Genomic DNA, 23,961 nt, shown 5'->3' with positions numbered 1-23,961 from the left:
CAGCCATTGTTTAGGCCTATCTAAGGTTAAGTGAGAGATATCGCGTAATAATTTTATCTAAACGTAAACCTAAAATCAGCATGCCATCGTCCAAATTACATAGAATTCTACAATTCAAACCTAGGCCAGATCCAAGCGACTTAACGCGTGATCATGAAATTCGTTTTTGATCAAACTGTACACACACACACACAGACACATATATACATACACATATATATGTGTGTGTGTGTGTAGTTTAGTGTAGTGTAAATTCGTATGCTTGTCTCACTAAAGTGCAAACATATATCTAAGCTGAAATGTAAGATACGAATATATGCTTGGATTATAAATTAACAACAAATGTTAGCGAAACCTTGCAGTGAGTTGGCCTTTCCTGCATTTGTTCATTCAATTCGTCACCCTTCGTAGTCTCGTATGAGACGATGTCGACGAGACCCTAATTTCATTCCATCCGTCATTTCAGATTTCTTATACGACGTACTGAAAATTAAAAAAAAAATTAAAAACACTTTCGACGTTTGATGAGATAAGTTTCAACATAGATTTAGAAGAAATGAATCATACAGCAATGCTTCTTTTTTTTTCCTCTCCGAGGAAACGGGACCACAGTATCTCAATTTAGTTTTTTTTTTGCGAAAATTCTATAAAGTTCTACGTCCAGTCAGAACTATGCAAGACGGACGTCGGACAGCACAACGAAGGTGGACTCGAACAAGCTACCAGAAAGTGAGGGGGGGGGGGGGGAGGGTAAATTGGAATTTTTCGTCTTAGACCGGTTTGCTGCAAACTCCATTGTCATGGAACTTAAATAAATACCACGAAAGCAGTCGCACCCAGAAGGTAGGTGATTCGAATATCTAAAATCCCCTTCCCTCCCACCCGCTCGCCAACAGAAATTATACTGCAGAGATCTCCTTAGTTTTGTAGTCGCACTTAAAATAATACTTTCTTTTAATAGATTTTCGTGTTGTTTGTCCACAAAGTTACAGAAAAATTAGTCCAAAAGAACAGGGAAGAGCTACTTCAAACTGTCGGCAACGCCCCAAATACCCCAAATAAAATTCGGGTGCGATCCAGACACCTCGGTTGGAGTCCCTGTGTAAGCAGTGCGCGGGGCCGCGGTTTCTCCCTGAGGAGGGAGGGAGGGAGGATTGCCCCCTCCCCGCGCAGGCAGGCGCCCGGGTAGGGGGGTGGCTGCTGCTCGTTGGAGGGGAGGGGAGAGGAGCCCGTCACGTGACCCGCCGAAGAAGTCCCGCGCGGGGTCGCTGATATGGTCGACGCGACTGCACCGCGGGAACGACAAACCAGACGCGGTGGTCGCAGCGAGCGAGTCGAGAGCAGCAGCAGCAGCAGCAGCAGCAGCAGCAGCCAGAGCAACTGAGAGAGAGAGATAGGGAAGAGCTGTGATTGGCTGGAGGACGTTCCGAGTTCAGCCAGTAGTGCGTGTGGTCGCAGAGGTCGGAAGCTGGTGTCGAACCAGTCGACTGTTCAGGCACCCGCGGTTCGAACCAGGAAGACATCCCCCCCAGCCACGAAAACGGAGTCGCCTGTGCTGCACAACCCGACGAGGGAGTGAAGATCTTGCATCTCCTCGCGTAAGTTGAAGATATTTTTATATATATCATAATTTTGTGGACACGTTAACTGTAGAAATGTTTCTCAAACCACTTCTAAACTAATACATAAAATATATTAATAGAAAATCTCGGTCGTGTTCGTTAATGGTCAATATCTGACCAAAGGGGTAGAAATGAGGGAGGTAAAAAAAAAAAAAAATTCGAACTCCTGTAATATGGAAAATATCACATCCGTCTGAATGTTTTGTAACTCCTAAGAGTAATGCCAAATCTTATGTCTGAATAAGTTTTAGGTACGACCAACCATTACTGCAAGGCGTAGAATAAACAAGGGTTAAAGGACAAAAAAAAATATCATGACTCCCTTCGTAGGCATAACAACGAATTCGTACAAATTGTGTATGGAACTTATAACTTTATCTAAAACTTTTGTCTGAAACAATTTTTGATTAGACGAACCATTGCAGCAAGGGGTTAAAAAAAAGGGGGTAGAATTAAAAAAAAATTACTCCCTTTGTACGTACAAGATCAAATCCGTTCAAATTGTTTGTGAATCTTATAATTTTTACATAAAACGTTTGTCTGAAACAATTTTTTATAATAGAAACAATTACTACAAAGGGTGGAAATAACTAGGGTGGAAAAACAAAATGTTATTACTTTTATTTAGAACATTTACTTTCATTTCCATTATAATTTTTTGTAAAACGCCTAAACTTTATTAGAAACCTTTGGCTGAAACAATTTTGAAACGAAATATTACCGTGAAAAGAGGTGTTTAAATTAAAAACAAATTAAACTTTTTGGTATCAAATTTGTCGGAATTTATTAATAACTATCTTAAACCTTTGTCCAAAAAAATTATACGACCACGTGTTAGTGCAAGGGATGAAATATAGTTAGTGTTTGATAATCAAAATTAATTGCATGACTAACTTACTAGGCATATTATGAAATGCGTTGACATTCAATGCTGGATGCATTAAGTAACAAAACATTAAAAATATTTTCGCTGCATGGAATCGTTCTTTTTTGAATATTGACGAACATAGAGGTTGTTAATGTAGGCTACATTAAGTTCTTAAAATGTTCCAGGAGTTAATAGAAGTTTCCAAAATATTTCTAAAGAAAGAGGTACTTAAAAATTTACCTACACCTGGATTTTTTTTTTATTTTTTTATTTTTTTTTTTTTTTACTGAAAGCATTGTGCCGCGGATCCTGAAAGCATTGTGCCGCGGATCCTGAGTTCGTAACCCGCGCGGGACAACTCGCGTCTTATCGAGAATATTCGGCCAGACTGATTTCTCCTTGCTCGGCCTGTGCGTTCAGAGGGCGCCTACGTGGATAACTAAGTTCACCCCACTGTCTTTTCTGGGATTTAAATTTTAAAAAATGCGCAACAATGCAAAACTTTAAAGAATACAGGTACTGAATTATTTGATATTTTAGTGCATTTTAAATTTGTTATAGCTAATATTTTCTGTACGCTATTTAATCTAGCAATTACATAGGTTCCATTTTACAGTTCTGCAACGATTAATACAATCCATGATGTATAATTTTTAAAATGACCGACATAAACTACCAGACAATCACATAAATACGAGTAAAGTTGTGTAATAATAAAAGAGAGAACATTTTATAAAAATGTTAAACCCGAGCAAAAAATTCAATATGTTTAGTAAAATCATACATGAGTTATGAGGAAACGTATAATTTGTGTTTTTTCATGACATGTTATTTTTCAATTATGTGTTACACACAAAAATAATCGTTGATCTATTCAGATTAGCTTTTTAATAGTGTTTTACTGTAATAAGATATGAGTAACAATTTTTTTTTCACTACGTACAGTGGTAATATTATGTAAATCTCTTTACATATTTTTACCTTTTTTACTTTGCAGTTCTGTATCATAGTCAATCCTAATTTTCAATATACGTATATTTTTCCTCCGTACATACAGATAAACCTTCCCATGTTTTTCGTTACTGATGGCAGTAAATTGTTACTGGGACTGTTCGAGTGATTAAAACATCTTTTCCCTCAGTAAATTTTGTTTGTGTCTTGATGGTGGGCGCTATTGCAGTATTTAAATCTTAATCTGTATTTATTCTTTATCGATTTTCTCTGTTATACTAATACGCCTTATTACATATTTGTTACGATTTAGGAAATATTGCTTTTATTTTATAGTATCAAATGTTTATTTGCTAGCGTTCCATGTTTTCTTGATACAGATTTCAAATTTCGGAAATGTGTAGTTGTCATGATAAATTCTAGACATTGTTGCTAAGATGTTATACAGAAAATTTATTCGTCTGTAAAATGCTTCTGTGCCGTGATTCCATTTCATTTCTGTTATAAAAAGTTAACGCATTTTAAATAGGTTTGCATACATTAACTTGTCAAGAGTTACGCTCATATCTATGTATGTTGACATGAAAAAAAAATTGTTTTTAGAAGAATGAAGCTATTAAAAAAAAAAGTTCGTGGCAGCTGCGAGAAGTGTGATAACATACCCACATTGGAAAGTCGGGTAAAATTCAGGGAAGTTGAAATTATTCAGAGATTGAACTTTACAACCCGTAAAAGTGATGGAAATTCCTCAGTGATGGTTATTTGAAGGGGAAATGTCATGCTCCGATAGTCCCAGATTTAAACACCCCCCCCCCCCCCCCTCCCCAGATTATTGCATACTCATACACACTGTAAAGTGGCGTTCGCAAGGTTCTGTTTGAACTAGTAAAGCTATAGGAATGGTGAAGGGTGTATTGTTTATTTCCTTCAATAATTTGCAGACTAGGTAAATTATTTTTAAAAATTTGTCGGGAAAATTGTAATTTTGGTCATGCACTGTGATTTTTTTTTTGTAAATGGAACAGAAATATTCATGTAAATATACAGATATTTTCAAATTTTACATTTAAATTTAAAAAAAACAAACTATCATAACGAAATAGTGTTCGCAGTAATATTGGGTTCGGATTCTTACCCGGGTATTTATGCTTTGTGTATTCCCAGTAACTCCAATAGTTAAAAGTTATTTGTAAGCCTTTCTCTGTATAGCTTTTCAGTTCTAACTGCTCACATTAATACGAATAATAAAACTAAATAAGTCCCAATTATTGATTTTCTGTTATCTTTGCCATATTTGAATATATATATATATATATATATATATATATATATATATATATATATATATGTGTGTGTGTGTGTGTATGTGCGCGCGCTTCAATGTACTATAAATGAAAATTTAAAATCGTGTGCTAATTTTTGTAAGAAATGCTCACGAGTTATCAATTAACATAACAGTGTGTTGTATGCAGAGTTGCAATATCTTGCTTGTAGTATTACAAACTACTTCTTGGCAACTGGGTTCCAAAGGAATCTTATTGTAAAAGTACAAAAAAAAATTCTGTGTGTAAAGTCATTGAAATGCAAGAAATTTTTCTGCGAACACTCTGGCTAAGAAAAGGAAAGCCTGAACAAAGTCGTCTGAAGCAAGTTGTTGCCTGTTGACAAAGTGGAGTTGGCCACTGGGCAAAGCGTGCTCCTGCTTGTTCGTGTAAACAGACGTCATTTGGCATGACTCACGCTGCACAGTTATGCCCCTTCAGCAGACATTCGTTTCTGTTTCAAGGTCTGGGTCTATCCGCTTCCCGCAGGTTAGCAGAATATTCGAAATTTAGCAACGTTGATATCAGGTCTTTCTGTCTTCGGACGTAACCAGAGGGGAGCGGATGGGGCTTGTGCCCCGGGTATTTGGGTGGGAGGGGGGAAGGGGGAAGGGGGTCGCTAAAACGGCAGAGCAATTCTTACTATAGATATTTTATTGAATTTCGTAGTTTAAAAAACAAATGTTGGAAGCAGATGAACTATTTTGTTTTTTGAAAGATACATGCGTGATTATCGTAAAATATTTAAAAACGGGTATTTTTGCATATTATCCAACTTGCGATAAATAAAAAATGAAATCACCGCAAGTTTACCAACTAAGATAAATAAAAAATATTTAAAATATTTGAAATGGTGGAATCAATATGTGGTGGCGGTATGTGGTTTTGTCGGAAGGAAAAGGGTTTGGATTGATTGGTTTGAAGAAGAAAATAAAAAAGGTGGGGGGGGGGGGGGGGGGGGTTAAGATGAGTTCTTGCCCAATATGGAAACTACTCTAGTTATGTCCCTGTTTCTGTCCGTGAAATAAACTTCACGAAGTGCTCTTATATGCGGATGATGGGATCGCAATACTGCAACGCGACGAACGCAGCGAGACAGGAAAAATATCAGTATAAATATAAAATGTTACTTGCCATTAATGCTTGAAGGTTATTTTTTATCGACAAAAATTTGGCTCATTCAAATTTTATTTACATGAAAAAAATCATTGTGTGAACTCATTTAAAGGATTTTACATAAATTTATTAAACAAAATAAAAAAATACTAGGAATAATATTTGTTTTCCTTAATGCCCCAGTATAACCATCTTTTGAAAACAAAATTCTGACGCTAACTTCAAGTAATGCTGGAATCACAATGGCCGACGGCTGCGAAGCGAAGATTTCAAACTAATCACGTTGAACACATCTATGACTTCAGCGCGAACGAAATGATGGACGCTACAAAATTTTCGATTAAAAATATTTGCTCTTTTAACCACGTAGCGAGCGTGGCGTTGTTGAAGTGTACGTCAGAATTTTGTTTATGGTAGATGGTAAAATTGGTGCATCGGTAGATTTTTTTTATTATTATAATTTTAAGGTTTTGTTTACTAAATGTATTTGTGAAATATCTCAAAGTTGATTACACACAATAATTTTTAAAATAAAGTGCTAAATTTTAATTAAAACTCTTTCAAACATATCTATTAAAAATACCTGCAATCACTGATGACTTTCGTATATTTGGTGCGTATGTAACAGCAAGAAACATTTTATATTCAACCGATTATTTTTGGTTTTTCCGGAAGTATAAAACGCGTGTTCCCAATAACGCGATATTTTACTGTCGCGTCGCCATTCACATTGCGCCGTTGCGTTTTTGTGACTCAGCAGCATAATGTCGCACCCACTCCGCGATGAAATTAGAACATATTTATAATCGGACAGCCTGTAGCGTCCGCCATTTTGGTAGCATCGACGTCATAGATTTGTCGCATGTGATTGGTCGCAGTATTGCGATTCCAGAGTAAAGCGACCAGAATCCCATCATATCAGAACGATACAAGGCTAGCCACTTACGCACTCGAACCCCTCCTAGTTTTTTCGACCACCCTGCATAACGTTTGCTGGTTCTAAGTAGTGAGTACTATCGGCAAAGGCAAACAACTCATCGTAAAATTGACGCATATGGCACAATGGCATCTGAGTCACGTCTTCTCTACGATAGATTAGTGCTTATTTTTAACACTTCGAAAAGCACAACTCGTTTCTCGCTTAGTGGCAAGTGATATTGATAAAAGGGTTAGTCACGAACTGTTCTGTTTTTTTATCACCCGCGTCATGCGGGAAATAATATTTAAAAAAATACCTGTAGAGTATTTTCATATTTACCTCTTTTAGTTTTAAGTCACTTATTAGATGCTCCGGTGATAAAAAACATGAACATATAAAATTGGCAATGTGCATTTAACTTTTAAAAAGACCTAAAAATATCCTAACGTTGCAATGGCTAAAATATTTGTGTTTATAGTTGAGAATGTACGTAGAAATTTCATGGTTTCATAAAAGAAGTTGCACCTGCACATTGCACATTTTATTATTTTGAACTTATAAAAATATTGTAAAGTATTTTACTATAAGGTTTTGGAGCGAACATGATGAATTTATGAAAAAATGTAACGTTTATCTTAAATATCGGTCATAACAAAGACGTGATAAGTCAGTAAATACAATGTGGGTATGTTTTCACGTACAAACTATATAGATATAGGGCATAACAAAAAAGTGACAGTTCAATAAATAAAATAGGGTTTTAAGCACAAACTGTTTTTATCATATATATGTGAGTGTGTTAACTTATTTGGACAGTGTTAATTTACATACAATTTTAGAATTGTTTGATCACTGGCAGAATTGCATATATTGTAAGTATGAGAAGTTTCGTGAACGGAAATGTGTAGCCACGGTGCTGCCATCTGTGACGGATGGCGAGAACCAAAGTTCACAAAGCCAAATGGTAACTGTAGAGCCTGAACTGTTAAATGAATTCCAACAAGATAGACAGTATTTAAGTAATATTACTTGTCGAAAATCAACCGGGTTAAGTATTTTTATCATGTCTTTTTCGCTTTTATCAAAGCCGTTTCATTATATGGTTTTAAATGTGGGGTTTGAAGAGTTGTGCAATAAGTATTGTGGAGGGAACACGGCAGAAAAAGTTATTTATTACCTTGAGCGCCTTAGTTTTCTTGACGACACTGATCGTGGGGTACTAACGTTTGGTTCCTGCAACCGTACTGTCTCTCCTCTCTTTCTCCCCGCGTGTGACCCGCGCTCTGACGGAACCCGCCCGTGCCTGACCACGGCCGGGCAGTGCATCCTTAACCCCGATAGGAGCGCTGCGAGCGCCTGACCGCCGCCGCCAATCATGTGGCCGAGGTCGTCCGCTCGCCGGGCGTCTTCGCAGCTCTCGTGGGACTGGCTCGAGCCGGCTGAGAGTGTCCGGTCGACAGGCGAGCGCGGCTGCGGGCTGCTACGCTCGGCATCCGCATGGACTGGAAAAATCCGCGTTTTGATTACCTCTATAGGCTGGACTCCACCATCCTCTACACTGATCATTACAGAACAGTGTACGCACTTATACTGGGTTATAATTTTTATTACCCGGGTAATAACGCTTTGGGTTGACTCAGTACCTCCTATAGTTTAAAGCTATTTGTAAACCTTTCCCTGAATAGCTTTCCAGTATTAACTGCACACATAATTAGCATGAGGAAATAAAATAAAATTATTGAATATTCAATAATCTTTGCTATGGTTTGAAAAATATTCTTGAAAGAAACATTAATTAAAATACAAAATAATGCGTAAATTTTCGTAAGAAGTACAAGTATTATCTAGATATGAGTGAAAATAACCATAGCCAAATGTTGTGCAAAGTTACAATATATTTATTGTAGTATTACAAACTATTTATTGAAAAAAATGATTTACAAAGGAATCTTTTGTAGAAGTGCAGAACATATTTTTTTTTCTTTGCAGCACTTGCATTGAGTGTTCTCGGGGGAAACAGAAAAAAACGTACATCAGGTTTTCCTGGTATTTCATAATTGTGTGTGAATATTTCTGGTGGTCAGGTTGTATACAACGTCGGCAGTCAGTCACGAAAACAGCTGGCATGCTTTGCGTGCCAGCTCGCGATTAATTAATTTAATTAAATTAACACAATAGTTTTCTTGTGTGCGTTCAGCACCATCTTGCGTGTACTGACTGGCAGCCGTCCACAGAGGCGCATGCGTCACTGGTTCCAACCCAGACGCGCAAAAACACCAATGCGGACCGCAAGGTCCAAGTTCTCCCGACCCCAGCATGGTTGAAACTTCCTGCCCCGACAATCCTTGTCCTGTACTCAACTTACCTCCTCAATGCTTGCACTATTTCACTCCGCATGACTGAGCCCAGTGTTTTTCCCGTGTCTATGCAGGTTAGACCTGGGCCTAACTCAACTAGTTATGTTATTTAAGATAGCTGCGTTAGTCATGACATAAATTGCTTCATGGCTGGCCAATCCCCGAACAAAGAACTTTTATGAGTGCTATCTTTTTTTTTGCATGGCTGAACGTTTAGGCGTAAAGGCTTCGTTCGGCCTGGAACGCACCGAGATTCTTCCCTAACTCAGACCACTTCCAAACAAATCACTTAATTTCAGTTACGTTAGGAAAGAGAAGGAAAAAAAAGTTGAAAACAGTTGACCCCATCGTCCTTTCCAGGTAATGTCTGTATTTCCCGACCTTAGAGTTTTTGCATGAAACCCACAATTAATATTTTGTTTACGTTCCGAAAAGACTGAGAAAACTTGTAATTTGTGTTTGTTTGACCGCGAGTCATAAGTGCATGTTATTAGTTGTGCTCTGTCTTTTCAGGAAGTGCTGGTTATGGTTACGTTGGTCCTCCAATCTAGAAACATATTTTCCTGCCCCCGGCTGTTATTTACCACGTACACCACCACCACCACCACGTACAGCTAGCTGTAGCTCCACGAACCACAAGAGTGATCAAAACTTTACAATTTCGCTGCTCGCTGGTTATCTGCAACAGCGAGCCTGAGGTCGTGGCCAATCTCTCGCTGGGGTTCTTGGAAGACCAGGCACGTAGTGCGGGCGGGAAAGATGCCTCTAACAGGAGGCCGCTCGACGCCTAGCGCAGCGACTGAGAACCCAAAAAACCTGTACGGCTGTCGTGTTTTGACGATCACACCAGGTGAATGGCCCCGGTACACCACGTGCAGAGGATTCCTGGTTGCGTGGAGGGGGGACCCCATTACCGCTCGTGGGAAGCAAATGCCACAACGACGCAGGCCACCACGAACTTGAGGTATGGTGAAGGAGAACGGATGAAAACATGTGGTAAGAGTACCGGGGGAAGTGAAATGCCTCGGTAGTACCTCAAAATTAACGTAAATCGAATTTTCCATGTTCCGAAAAATCATGGACTATTACCGTTCCACCCACCAACCCGGGGGGGGGGGGGGAGTTAAATTTATCCTAAGTCTTAAGCTTATGGCGTTAACAATGTACATATAAGGTACATAGACCGTCATGTCTCCAATCGTCGAAAAAATATTCTTAGTCCTCGTTTTCCGACAACACAAACATACCCCTCCTGTTAAGCTATCTCGTCCGTGAGTATACGGGTGGTAGATGTGTTTAAAGCGTGGATGTTAAAATCGGTCCAGCCATTTTGTTTAGTCAGCTCCTGAAATTTTGGATTTTTATGTCAAAATCTTCCGTTCCTGATTGATGAAATAAATAGGACGAAATAATCATTGATTTTAAATTCTCTTTTGCTGGTTTTTAATTACCTTTGTTGAAAAAGGGGGGGAGGGGGAATCGGAGGTGTAATCTGTAGCCGAAAGAGGGTTTTGCGCGTGAGGGTACCTGAAAATAAGGAAATTCACTAGGCGGTATTGTCCTATAGGTATGTATGTAATAAAATAGTTTCTCTCAACACATAGTATCAACGTTGTTATTATTACTTTTATCTTCGCAGTTGTGACTATCACCACGATTTGGGACTTTCAAATTGGTGGGGGGAGGGCTTTAATAATCTTTGCCCATGCCTCAGCTGATGCGCTGTTAATGAAAAAAAGGTTCCCCTTAAAATTAAGAATAATATACTGATTACACATTATCCAGATTCGTAAATTTATAACTACGTCTACTCACTTTGAACACACGGACTTTCAAATAATCATCTTCACATTCTAACAAAACCCTCATAAGCTTGTCCACAGTAAATATACCATTTCCCCCTCATTGGGTGTTTTCCAGAGGCGAACATGTCATTCGTACCGATTGTATAAGTTAAAAAATTTTTTTCACCTGTTATTTTCACACGAGTTCTGATGATCGGATCAGAAGCAGTGAGAAAGACAACAGAAAATTTCCGTTTTGAAATCAACGTCATTTTGGTCCGTGTTATTCAACTCAGTACTAAGATAAGAACACTTAATTGGCTTTACGCATGCCATATTGTTAATTCATATTATTTAACCATTAACACGTATGAGCGAAAGAAATCTTATTCATTGGTGTTATGAAAGAACTCATAAAAGTTTACTTTTTTTGCATTGTATGCGAATGTAAATTAAACACGAATATTTGGCAGTAAGAATAAAATATTGCAGGACAGTATTGTTACATGTCTGTATTTGATTTTCTCCAAGTTGTCCACACATGATTTTTATTTTGTAAAACAGAAATATTCATGTAAAATTACAGATATTTGCAAACTTTTACATGGACATGAAAAATACTGAATTACTACCACTGCGCCGGAATACTGGGTTTGGATTCTTACCCGGGCATTTGTGCTTTGTGTTGTCCCAGTACCGTCAATAGTAAAAAATAATTTGTAAGCAGTTCCATAAATAGCTTTCCGTTATCAACATTAATAAGCATAATAAAACAAAATAAAGTCAAAATATTGAATATTCGATTATATATTCAATTATTAAAAAAAAATTATGCTTGAATGAAATATCAGTTAAAATATAAGATTATGTGCCAATTTCGTAAATAATACCTACTCAGTATTATTTCGGAAAACCTATTTCATATAATATGCAAACATAACCATAGCCATGTGTTGTACAAAGTTAGAATATTTTTCTTGTAGCCTTGCAAACTATTTCTTGGCAACTGGTTTCCAAAGGAATCTTTTGTAAAAGTACAGTATAATTTTTTTATATGTGCCTGTGAACATTGTTTATCAACTCTGTTCATTTTATTTCTTCAGCCTTTTCAAGTATGATCGTTAGTCTAAAAAAAGGGTGGATGGCTTTGTCACGGACACTGCGTAAAGCCACCTAGTTGTTCAGCAGATGGACTGTGCCATGTTGGCACTTGACACCAAAAACATTGCATCGTGAGAACAGTTTTAGATGACCGCATGTTTTACGTAAACGACTTTTTTTTTTACGACGGAAATTCTTATTCATGCTTTATCACCCATCGTCAGGCGTGGTCAAGCACCGTTTTTGCAATGTTCTGGGCGTTGCGATGTGGCGATGGTGGGGTGTACACGCGACTTCAACCAAGTCACGGTGTGCCGTCTCCTAACAATTCCTGCCTCCGTGGACTGACGCCTTCCTTTTCTTCATAGTTTATTTCTGCTAGGTGTATGCGCATCTTGTTTTCCCACTTAAAATCTAATATAATACTATTTACTAATATAAAATATTTCTTTAAAATTAAAATTGAACCATACAGTTAAATTTTGATATCACAATTCACAGAATTAGTAAGAAAAATTGATGAAAAATAGAGTATGATAGAAAAGAGAAGAATTTGGTATCATTACAAATTATTTGCTACACAATAAAAGTATCGTTATACTGTGTTGCAGAAAAATCGAACTTCATCAATAAATCTTTTTTCCTTCATTTATTTTTTTTTTCTATTTGAATCTTTTGGAAATGAGTCACACTTACTGTGTATATCAGTAACAAATAATCATGAAAAAAATAATCGTTGAAAATTTTGGAAACCCGCAAACCTCTAGTTTGTGCACACGCACTTGCGCGATGGTCACGGGCGCAAATGTATAGAATTCTTCAGTGTTGTGCGTGAGGGGACGACGGCGACCGGGAATCTGCTGCCGAAAAGTTTTGCGCTTGGGAATAAACAACACAAATCATCTCACTAGCAGGCACTATTCCGCGATAAGCGGAAGACTGTATAATATTGACAATAGGTTTTCTCTATGGGCCCGCCTAGTCTGGGGTGTATTTGTGCTTGCTAGTGAGGCTGGGTGGTAAGTGCGACACTCGCAGGTGCTTCTGGCGCGGTGTCGCCTCTAAGCGCTGTCGTCTCGCCGTGCGTTGGGCAACTATAAGCTTCGAGCGGTAACCGTAACGTTATACGACGGAGAAACGAAGAATAATGTTTAACGCAAGTCATTTTGAGGGCTTTCAACAATTCTCGGTCGCGCGGCCCGCTGCGGGCGGATTTCGTCATTCGACAAGACGCCCGATGAGGAAGCCTCTCGTTGTTCGTCAGCCCCGGGGTGGGCGCGTGTCCTATCTCCAGTCCGCCGTCATCCGGCCTTGGTTGGCGGCTTGTTTCTGTCGACATTCCTTGCGGACCGCTCTGCTCCCTCCTCCTCCTGTTCTCGCGACGCCGCGGGTCCCCGGCTGTCCCCGGCTGTCCCCGGCTGTCCCCGGCTGCCGAGGATGGCCTCGTGCGCGCCGCGATCTGAAGGACGCCATGCGACAGACAATTATCGCGTGTTCTTTTTTTTTTGTGGTCGGCTTACGCGTGGTACGCAAAAGCGCGACCAAGTGTACGGAAGTAGACGGAGACATTGTTTGTACATGACGTTTGTAAGCTTTTTGTGATGCTCAACTAATTAGCAGTACAGTCTGATAATGCATCACTGGATCACTCTTGCAGACATGGGCCAAAATCTGTAGGATTACGGGAGAGGGGGGGTGGGGCAACGTATATGATTCCCACTTCACAGTTACGATTTTGTCAGAGAGGGTTTTTTTCTACTCCAGTGGGAACGCAGGCACTCACCCCTCCCTCCATCCTTAATCTACGCCCATGCTGGCACATATGAATTAACATTAAATTTCTTAAAACAGTTTGTTAACGTCGTTTTTTTCTGTAGAGTAACCAATAAATACAATACGTACGTGGCATGTGGTGAAGAAATTCCATGAAACAATATTTAGATTATAAATATAAAAAAATATATATACCTATGTTTCAGTATTTCTGTGAGAATATTGCGGCTTCAGAACAGTGCCTGTCAACAACTTATTGTACGTACGTGCAAACAATTACGGCTTATACCCCGACAGTATACGTAATATAATATTTATTTATCGGAAGATTTTTTCAAGTGGGCCGAACTGAAAGATGTCGCGAGTCCGCGATTTATTCAGCACTGTTCTTGAAGAATAATTTTTGTATTCGTAATTATTTTTTATGTTTCGAATTACTTTGTGAAGATTTAATGTGTTTTGTTGAAATATTGTAAAGCTGACAAATTACCTCCCCCCCCCAATTAATTTGTCAACTCAACAGTCAATCTTGTTAGGTGTTACAAATGAATTTTGTCACAGAAAAACGATAATTTTTACGCCATATACAAAAGAATATTTGTTGGATCCAAACAAACCCTTTTCTTTCCCTGTAAACTCCTCGTGAACCCTCCCGTGTGACCGGTCCACTACATCACCCGGCTGTGCGCCGGAAGCCCGTGTCGGCCTGCGAGGAGAGGAAGCCGTCCGCGGAGTTTTTTTTCCCCCGCACGCTCTGATTCGCCCGCTTCCTCGTTTTCAGCTGGTCAGATCACTTCCTTCCCCCCTCCCCTCGATGTGCTTGTTTGTGTGGTCGGCTTCCTGCTGGCATGTGCGCCAGTGGCGGCGCGTCTCTCCTGCGCCTCGCCTTTCTCCCCGAGCCCGGGGCAGCGGGGGTTGCGCCCTCCCCGTGTGGGGGGGGGGGGGTGGATCCCACAAGACGTCGAGAAGCCCACTCTTCTCCTGGACCATCCTTCAGGCCCGCTTCAAGAGGACACGAAGACAAGAGACGGGTCACCCGGAACATCTCACCAGCGCGTGTTTTGCTTACAATGCAATGGATACTTAAACTAATGACAATCAATTTTAAGATAACGACGTATTCAATTTAATTTTTTAAAAAAAAAATATGCCTCGACAGTATGAATAAACAACATAGTAATAGTAATGACAGGCGGAAAAAATTATGTAAAATATGTTTGTATTCTTAGGTTTTTTAAAACGTTAAGTTACTCTTTACTATGACTATTTTAGTTTACCAAATGCAATCCCACATAGTTCCACTATCATAAAGTTTCATTTTGTATGTCTCCTAATTTTTGTGAATGTGGCTACATATGGGTTCATGTGTCCGCCATCTTCGAGTGAAAATTTCGTTGCAAGGTGCGCGCGCATATTCAGAATTTCCTCTCGTCATTAAAAAAAAAAATATCGCCTAAAGGAGTATAACTTCAAAAATAAAATAAAATTGGTGGAATTTAAAATATAGTCTACTAATATTTATTATAATCATAATGTCAGTGTTAACGAGGTGGGTAGTATCAATCTGGCAACATTTGCTCCGCGCTGCAATCCAAGAGTGAGACGGAGGAACCAGGTCGAGCAGAGTGGAGCACCCGCGGTCCCCCCCCCCTCACGTGAACACGGAAGCGCGCGCCGGTCACGTGGCAGTCTCGCGGAGGCCTGGGGGAACCAATGGGGCGGCCTGCGCCTCGGCGCTGGCGGGCAGACGGGCGGGTGGTGCCCCAGCTGTGTCTGCACGGCTCCTCAGGTGAAAATACGCACAACGTACGTCCTGCACTGTATTTTTTTTTAAACGAAACCAAAATATTCATGTACAATTACAGCTATATGTACATTTGAACATTTACATGACAATAACTTTATAACTACAAAATAACGTAGTTATAGATCGACTATATATATATTAAAATTCCGTTGTAATTTTGCAATTCGTCTTGCGGGGTTCATACAAACATGTATGAAAAAATATCTCTGATTTATTAAATGTAAATGAACAGTTTTCTTCACCTTTTTGGAATGTCATTAAAAATTACTTTTATGAATTTTACATTCGGTGCAGTGCCAGATTGTACTATAGTTAGGGACAGGAAAAAAATTGCGGATGTTTTTCGCAATGCCAATGAGAACATTCGACTGAAGAAGTGTCGAATCACACCCTACCCAGTTGAGACGCCTCACAAGTCAGCAACCAGTGAACAGGTGACATTTGCCCGAGTGTGCAGAGGACTGTGGAGTCTATTCTGGAGGTAATTAAAATCGCTAATTAATCTGGGCCCTAGGCCCTAGGTTGCAATTGCTACAAACCTACACGCTTTCACCAGCTCAACATTTTATCAAGGATATTTTGTGCGACCACTCATTTCCTTTCTTGCCGAACTCTTATTCTTCCAAGAACCTGCGGTCTTCAGCTGGGCATGAGTCAGCAAGGCTTTCTTTTTTTTTGCTGATAAGCTCTGTTTTGTAACCTAACATCAAATCACAAATCGGTTGCGCATCCGCTGGTAGTGACTAACTTGGCTCAGAGACGTGAGTCACTACTTTGTTTTTGTTTTTTTTGCCAAGTTCATCGTTGATCGTTCCAAGGTGTGACCCGATCACACAGGACAGTAGGCACACTCGTGACCTCTGCTTTGTCACGATAGGGAAATCTGTACAGCTGTGCGGGATTATGACACCAAACACCAACAAATCATTGTTTCTTATTTTGTGTGTGTCAGATATACATTTTTACTCTAAATACTGAGGACAGGAAAACTTGTACCACTCATGTATTAATACACCTATTATTCCGTATTGTAAATTTAAAACAAAGTGTTAGTTTACCAAATATTTCATGTTTTATCCAAATTTGATCTAAAAGAGATTACGGTTAATCATCCTTAGAAGATAGATAAATGCTATCGTTGACTTTTCTGTATGCTCTCAAGCGCCCCAAAAGCGTATTTTTACTGCTTAATTACAAAAAACCTAGATCTCTACTATAATTAAATTTGAAATGACTGTATTAAACGAATGCAGCTTCCTGAAGAAATTATCTCAATGATCAAAATCAATTTTTTAGTTTAAAATAAGTACGCAGACAGATAAACGTGGATAGCGACTTTGTTGTGTACTGTTTAAAGATATTTAAATTACTCTATGATAAGAAAATATGTTGTGAGAAAATTTTATCTAAGGTTCCGAAAAATATCTACCCAGATATTTACTACACATCCCATAATTTTTTTTTGCAAAGTGAACTTTCGTCCGTGGTAGTTGAAGGGTGTTGGGTCATGCGCCTCTGGGTGGCGGTAAGAGATGTGGACTAGTTCCCTGGTGGATCTTTCCCCGGGCGACCTTCCTCCAGTCGAGCGGAGTTGTCGCAGCCGCGGTACCTCGCAGGAAGCACGGCTGCGGTTGCTAGACACCTTTCATTCGGATGCGAGTCGCTCCTTTTCCCCGTCCTGGCTCAACACGTTAGTCCCACGTCAAACACGAAAGAACGCGCCCAAGAAAAACAATCCATTGTCTCCTCCGGTACTTCTAAAAGGTGGGTGGGTTGGGTGGTTTTATGTTTACGAGGCGCCTCTGCAAACTCCCCATTCCCCCCTCCCCACAAATTCCTCCTTTTTTACGTGCATGTTTCGAGTGTAAAGATGGCTCCACCGCACGCCACCGACCACGGGACTGCCTGCTGAAGCGCGCGACCCAGAAGTATGTTCGGCCTCGGGATTCCTACAGCCTCCGTGACCTTCATTGTGATTATGGCGTCCTTGCTCGGATCATGGTGTTGGCCTATGAAGCGGTGTCTGTTCTAAAGTTGAAGTGTCATCTGGTTCATGGAGTGGATGTCTGTAATAAAATCAAAGTCACTCTGGTTCATGGAGGTATTGAAATATGAAGGGATGTATTGTTTTAAATTAAAAGTCACTCCATGGAGGTATTGGCATATGGAGTAGATGCTTGTTCTCATGTCGTTAGGAACGGCAAGCTGTGGCGTAGTTGAAGTCACTTTTTAACCTCACCATCGCCATACTGTTCCGCTCAAAACATTGCGGAAGCGGTGCTTGTTCACGTTTTTTGATGGTTAGTAAGTATGAATTAGAATATCCGACGTTAAAAACAGTTACTTTCATTAATAAAAAGTCATTTAAAATTGTTTCTGCACTACAAACAGTGCAGTTCAGCCAACATGGCGCAACAATCAGCTGGAGAAAAAAAGGTTTCACACACTTGCCATGTAATCATACAGACAGGGCCATCCCCTGCTTGTTCTCAAGTTACAGTCACTCTGGATCATGGAGGTATTGGCATGTGGAGTGCATATTTTCGAGAGATGAAGTCACTCTGAATCATTGAGGTACTGTAATGTGGAGTGGATGTATTTCCTGAATTTGAAGTGTCACGCTGGTTCATACAGGTATTACATAATTGAGTTTGATCTATGGAATGGGGTCTGTTCTAAAGTTTTAAGTCACGCTGGTTCATGGCGTTATTAGTCTGCGGTGTATGTGTATGTTATAAATTTGACGTCACTCTGTATCTAAAATTATACCAAATACAAAACTGCTCGTTGTGTTTAATACCAAGCTTTTCTGTCAAATTATTTTGTATGATAGTTGTTACTTCCCTTACAATATCAAATAAAAAACAGACTACAGTTTTAAAATTTCCAAGGTAACTATTTAAATTGAGATATTCGAGGATAAAAGAGGTTAATTAAAAAAATCCACGTGAAATGGAAATAGTGCTTTACTGTTTAAAAGAGAGAATTGCCTTTTTAAATAGTAAGTTTTGGGATAAATGGCGGCAGCAGTAATGTAATAATCTCAACTCTGAAAATAAAAACATGGAATTATGTGTAGCGTTATTATCAAGTGTTCATTCAGCTGACGCTGTCGACTCATGAGACAAGCGCGTGCGTGTCTGTCAAGTGACACGTTGCTTGACTTGAGCATTTAAGCCCACGTGTAGTTTATGAGCCTTACTTCACGTACGCGAGCAAGTCATGTTTGCATAATTCGCCGCGCGTACGGGGCAAACAGCAAAGTCCAGTCGAACTGTAAACGGAAAAAGCGAACTTTGAAGTCCCTTGCTTCTAACGACGCAGCACACTTAGTCACGGACAGGATTATTTGGCGGTTAGTATGGCAGTATGATAAAGACAAATCAGCTCGGGCAACCTATACACAATTTACCGCATATTTATTTTTTTTTAATTTGCTATGAACGAGAGTAAAAAAGTGATCCTCTGAAAAAGTGTTGGTGAAAAATCTCACTGAAAAAGTGTTATGGCCGCCATAAATAGTTGAGAACAATGTTTTACTTTGCCAAACACATATTTTGTGGAGACAACAGAATCATCTTGTTGTCCAAAAATCTATATTTAATAATAAAAATATTGGTTTTTAATAAAAAAAATAGCTTTGGTCATTGCAAAATTATTTTAAAAGACACAGATTTCTTTGAGCTGATTGATTGCTTATAAAATGGTATGTAGCTGCCACGTTTATTTCCATAGCAGGATTTTTGTTTAGTGGCAGTATTATCATTGATTACCTACTTTTATGTGATAACTTTAAGTGAGAATTTCGCTGAACAATCAGTTACATTTTAGACTTATAATGTGGCATGAATTTTTACTACAGTATATAATTTAGATTTGTTATAGTATTTTGTCGTGTAATGATAAACTGTCTGTTTTATTATATTAAAACTAACATAGTCCATAAATTTGTGTTACATATTAAAGAAATAACACCGAGTCTAAGTTTTCTACTATAGAGAATACTAACTCTTTATATTAACATTTTTTAAACTTTCAACAAGATAATATTAAATTGAATTCATATCAATTTAATTTTTGCAATGCTGTTGCGCTGTATAAGTTCTTTAAGTCGCCATAAATCACTAACTAATAGTGAGAGATGTAAACGTAATTTAGTATCAACAATTGCTTCGTTTCTTTCAAATATTGAGTTTTGAATATTTAATTTTAGAGAAACTTCGTAGTTGAAAACACTAGAAACCATTAAAACATTATAAACAGTATTATATTAAAAACAATTATGAGATGGATACAATCTAAAAAAAAAAATTGTATTTGTACAAGGATATTCCTTGGAAACCCTGTTGCCAACGATGTCACTTGTAACATTGCAAGACAAGGCTTTGTACTATATACAATTTTACAAAGCTCGGTCTTGTTGTTTTACAGGGGATATCGTTGGCAACAGTGTTTCCAAAGTTTTTCCTTGTTAAAAATTACAAAATTATTTTTACAGTGTATAATTGGAGATGATGGTTAATCGCTAAAGTATTTTGCACCAAGAAAGTCTGCAGTCAACTGTAACATTTTTTAATAGCAGGAATATTTATTTCAAGGAAAGTTATTTTATGGCGAATTACGTGCGTTTTCCTTTGCAGCAAGTTTTTCCCCATTCGTTGATTTGTATGCGGGACGAGTTCCTTTAGCCGATAATAGCCAATAAGGAAAGATTGTTTCAAATATGGAGAAAATAGTTGGAGACTATTAGTAAAGTTGTCCCGCGAAAAATCACAAATTTTTGTGCTACTCTATAACTTCTACAAGTAATTTGGTGATATTTCCGTATGTGACATGTTTAAGACCAGTTTAAACGAACACACTAATCTTCAACTCTTACTTCAGAGGAAGCCATAAACTTTCGTAAACAGCTCAACGCTTTTGAGGATTTTTTAAAAGTTGTTTATATCAATGAGTAGTTGCTTTCGCAGAATTTACGTGGTGAACATGATATTTCTTCTTTTTTTTAGGACTTTGTAGTGTGTGAGTAAATAAAGCATGCGTATTAAGAAATGGTCTCACGCGCCATGTTGGCTATTTCATTTTCTCGTAAGGATAGCCTGCAGTTATGATAAATGCTACAACCACACTCCGAACAGTTCCGAAGGTTATCGTAACTGAAATTAAAAAGTTGTTAGGTTAGCGTTATTTAAAATACTCTTTGACCGTAAAATGGTGTTTATTCACGAGCGATCGGCGAACGTCGGAGAACCTCGGAATTGTTCGGGTGTGGCTTTCATCCCTGTGAACTGCAGGATATTTAGGTAGTATGTTTAGTGACTATTTTTAATTGCGAGTTAGTAAAAAAACATTACAGCAGAGACTTATTTAGATTTGTACTGTTCCATGCACACAGCCTTTCATCCTCCTCAACAGCCTGTTACCCATGTGTTACAAAATAATTTGCCTCCCATTCCCTTTTTCTCATATCAGCACTTCGATCACGCGCATTCACTTCAGTTCTATCGATAGTGTAGTGCTCGTGTAGAGGTAGTAGTAGCGCGTTATTATGTTATATGTGGTTTCGTATGCATCTTGCCACTCGGTTATATATTCCGCTGTAGTGTGGGTGCTGTGTTGCACAATACAGTCGTGGTTGTATTGTGCATACTGCTGTTTGTGTTGTGGTATTGACAGTGTACTGGATTCTGATCCAGCAGTCAACCCACTTCAGCCACGTAAAACACAAGTATTGCAATAGCAATAATAATGAACAAGAACAACATAGACTTGCCTATAGCTTGTGACGAAACCTTAGGAGTGAGGCAGATATGTTTATCTACAATAAACAACATACTTATGTTTTTAAAACATGATTTATATGGCTCCAGAATTATATGTTTTCCAACGTAAACAAATACCAAAGATATCAGGGTAGCTTCCAAACCTATGGGTGACGAACAATAACAATGGATAGTTGACAGCTAGCTGTGTGAACAATGCTTGCTCAGGCTGTAAAAAAAAACACTACAGTTCAGTCCTTCAATAAAACAAGGATAAAGGATCAGCAGTCTGTGTCAGGCGAATGCAAATTAAAACACACAAAAACAGTATCATCACAAAACTATAGTCTTCACGTTAAAATAGTTTCTCGGGGTTCTAGTTTTTCATATTATAAAATATACCGGCTAGCAGTAACCCAGTGGTAAGCAAGAAATCTATGCCAAGGACCACTGGGCCAAACCAGACTGATATTCGCAGTGTTGGCTAACAATATAATAGCTTGTTTACAAAAAATCAATTGGACACAGATCGTCGTTAAGGAAAATTAGATGGTTGCATTTATATTGTAATGGCGTAACAAGGAATTGTTACCTGCGGTGCGCCTTGGTGGAAACAGCTGCCACCAGTTGGACGGTTGTTGTTGCGTCGCACTCACACGCACAGTCCTATAACGCAACCCAGCCTATCCTGTATTGAATGTTTGGCTATAAGATGCTGCACGCCCCTATGCCTACAACAAAGGCAGTTCCTATTCCAACATTTCTAAGTTCACAAAGTCCAAATTGGTGCCTAAATATACCGCTGAGTGTTGCAGGTTCAGTCATAAAAAAACAATTCAAAATAAAAGTTACCTACTGGTGCATACACCACAACACACGTAGTAATTACTGACGTATTATAAAAGGTTTAATAAAAATACACTTAATAATTAATATGAAACTATTTCCGGCGGCTTCCTGATTACAGGTGCGTAACCCCACTTCCGGTTATTTGATGAAAATTGGTCCATGGAGTCTGTGTCTGTACGATGCTCTCAAAACGTAAACAATGAAACAATGGATAATAGTTCATGGCAGACCTGAGCACTGGGGGCGACAGTTAATGTTTATGTTTTTTAAGTTTATATTTATTATATTTAACTTCATGTGGGCCGCGTATCAGCATAACAGTTAAGCGATGAAATAATTTTATAATTGCGTGATGTAAAATTGAAGTTTGGTATGCCAACGAAAAACTATTTTGAATTAGATTTTTTTGATATTTATTGGCGACTAAATTATATCAGTGGCCAAGGATTTTTTTTTTCTAAAACTGGAGAAGTCAGAGAATTTTTCATCACAGGCCACTCTGACTGTGTTCCTCGCTTTGCAGTCTGCCCCTGAACGAACAGCGCGTCCTTGCCACGTCCAAGTCCAGGACTTCCGCAGACCCCGAGCTTCCATTGCTTCGTTTGATCTTCGGCGTTCGTATCCGCCTCCTGCGATCAGAATAAACTTGTTTTATGTAATTATTTTATCATTTATGTCACACTGCAAATCAGAGATCAGAAATAACGACAGTAATCCTTAACATTTACTGAGCTACTATCTTGCCACGGGACAACTAAACAAAAGAAATCCTTTAAAACAAATCAACAGTAAAAATAAATTTTCTGTGAACTACAACTGTATCTACACCGTTAAAAAAAGTTTTCACTCTTTAAGTTCACGTGAATAACCCTGCAAATGTTCATGAATCGTTGTAAATTTACAAATACATTCCTTATTTTACGAGTACTGAGATTTATTTAATCGAAAATGGTCAAAATGAACTCGCACAAATATCGTCGTGGAGTATTAACAAAACTTTAAAAAGCTTGTTTATGTAAGTATAAAACAATTTCCTTCTTCCACTTGTATATTTACCCTGTTTAGGACAGGAATTAAATCTCGGGAAGTAGTTTCCGGCGTAGTTTATACGAAGATTTAGCTATCCTCTATTATTATTTTTCTTTTTTAAACTCTTTTTACACTATAATGTTTTACACGAAATAAATATAACACTCACAAAAGCAACAGTGTGTGTGTTGTGAGTATTGGAAGTCAAGGACCTGACATTTTTGAGTAATTATTTGTTAGCAAACAGGGCTGCTAACAGTTAATCGTTTGAATACCAACTATCATTTTTTAACACTCCTTAGAGGACAATAAACCAGTCACAAACTTGCAAAACAAAAGTGATCCAGTATTGAGACACCAGGGCATGTGATACACTGTAGCGTCAGCAATTCAGCATATATCACAATATCATTATTATGTCTACGTGGAGTTCTTACAATTTATAGCATCATATAAACAATCGAACGAAAAAATATTATTATTAAATATATATGTTTATAAATGAAATTAATCGTCATTGAAGATAAATTAATACATTGATTTAAAACAAAAGTTAAAATCAATTTAATAAAAAAACATATACGTAAGTTACCGAAGATAATGAAAACCCTACTTAAATTTTAGAAGAATCACATCATAAGTTAAATCATCCAGACATGTATTGATAGACTTCGTATTTGTAAATTATTTTTGTTTTTATT

At 38.4% G+C, this 23,961-nt stretch overlaps 1 protein-coding gene across 4 annotated transcripts in view; it reads left to right on the top strand.

Moving 5' to 3' along the window:
• LOC134546219 (UNC93-like protein) overlaps positions 1-23,961 on the top strand; it is a 530,827-nt gene that overhangs the window by 336,747 nt on the left and 170,119 nt on the right. Inside the window, exon 1 of one of the 4 annotated variants that reach the window (XM_063388843.1) lies at positions 1,259-1,598. The exons of the other annotated variants lie outside the window; for them this stretch is intronic. The gene's annotated coding sequence lies outside the window, so the exon portion shown is untranslated. Of the gene's footprint in view, positions 1-1,258; positions 1,599-23,961 lie in introns of those variants that run through there. 4 annotated transcript variants of the gene reach the window in all.

Source organism: Bacillus rossius, chromosome 1, assembly GCF_032445375.1.
Source record: "Bacillus rossius redtenbacheri isolate Brsri chromosome 1, Brsri_v3, whole genome shotgun sequence".
Taxonomy (NCBI): Eukaryota; Metazoa; Arthropoda; class Insecta; order Phasmatodea; family Bacillidae; genus Bacillus; species Bacillus rossius.
This window is presented reverse-complemented; position numbering and strand designations above follow the sequence as displayed.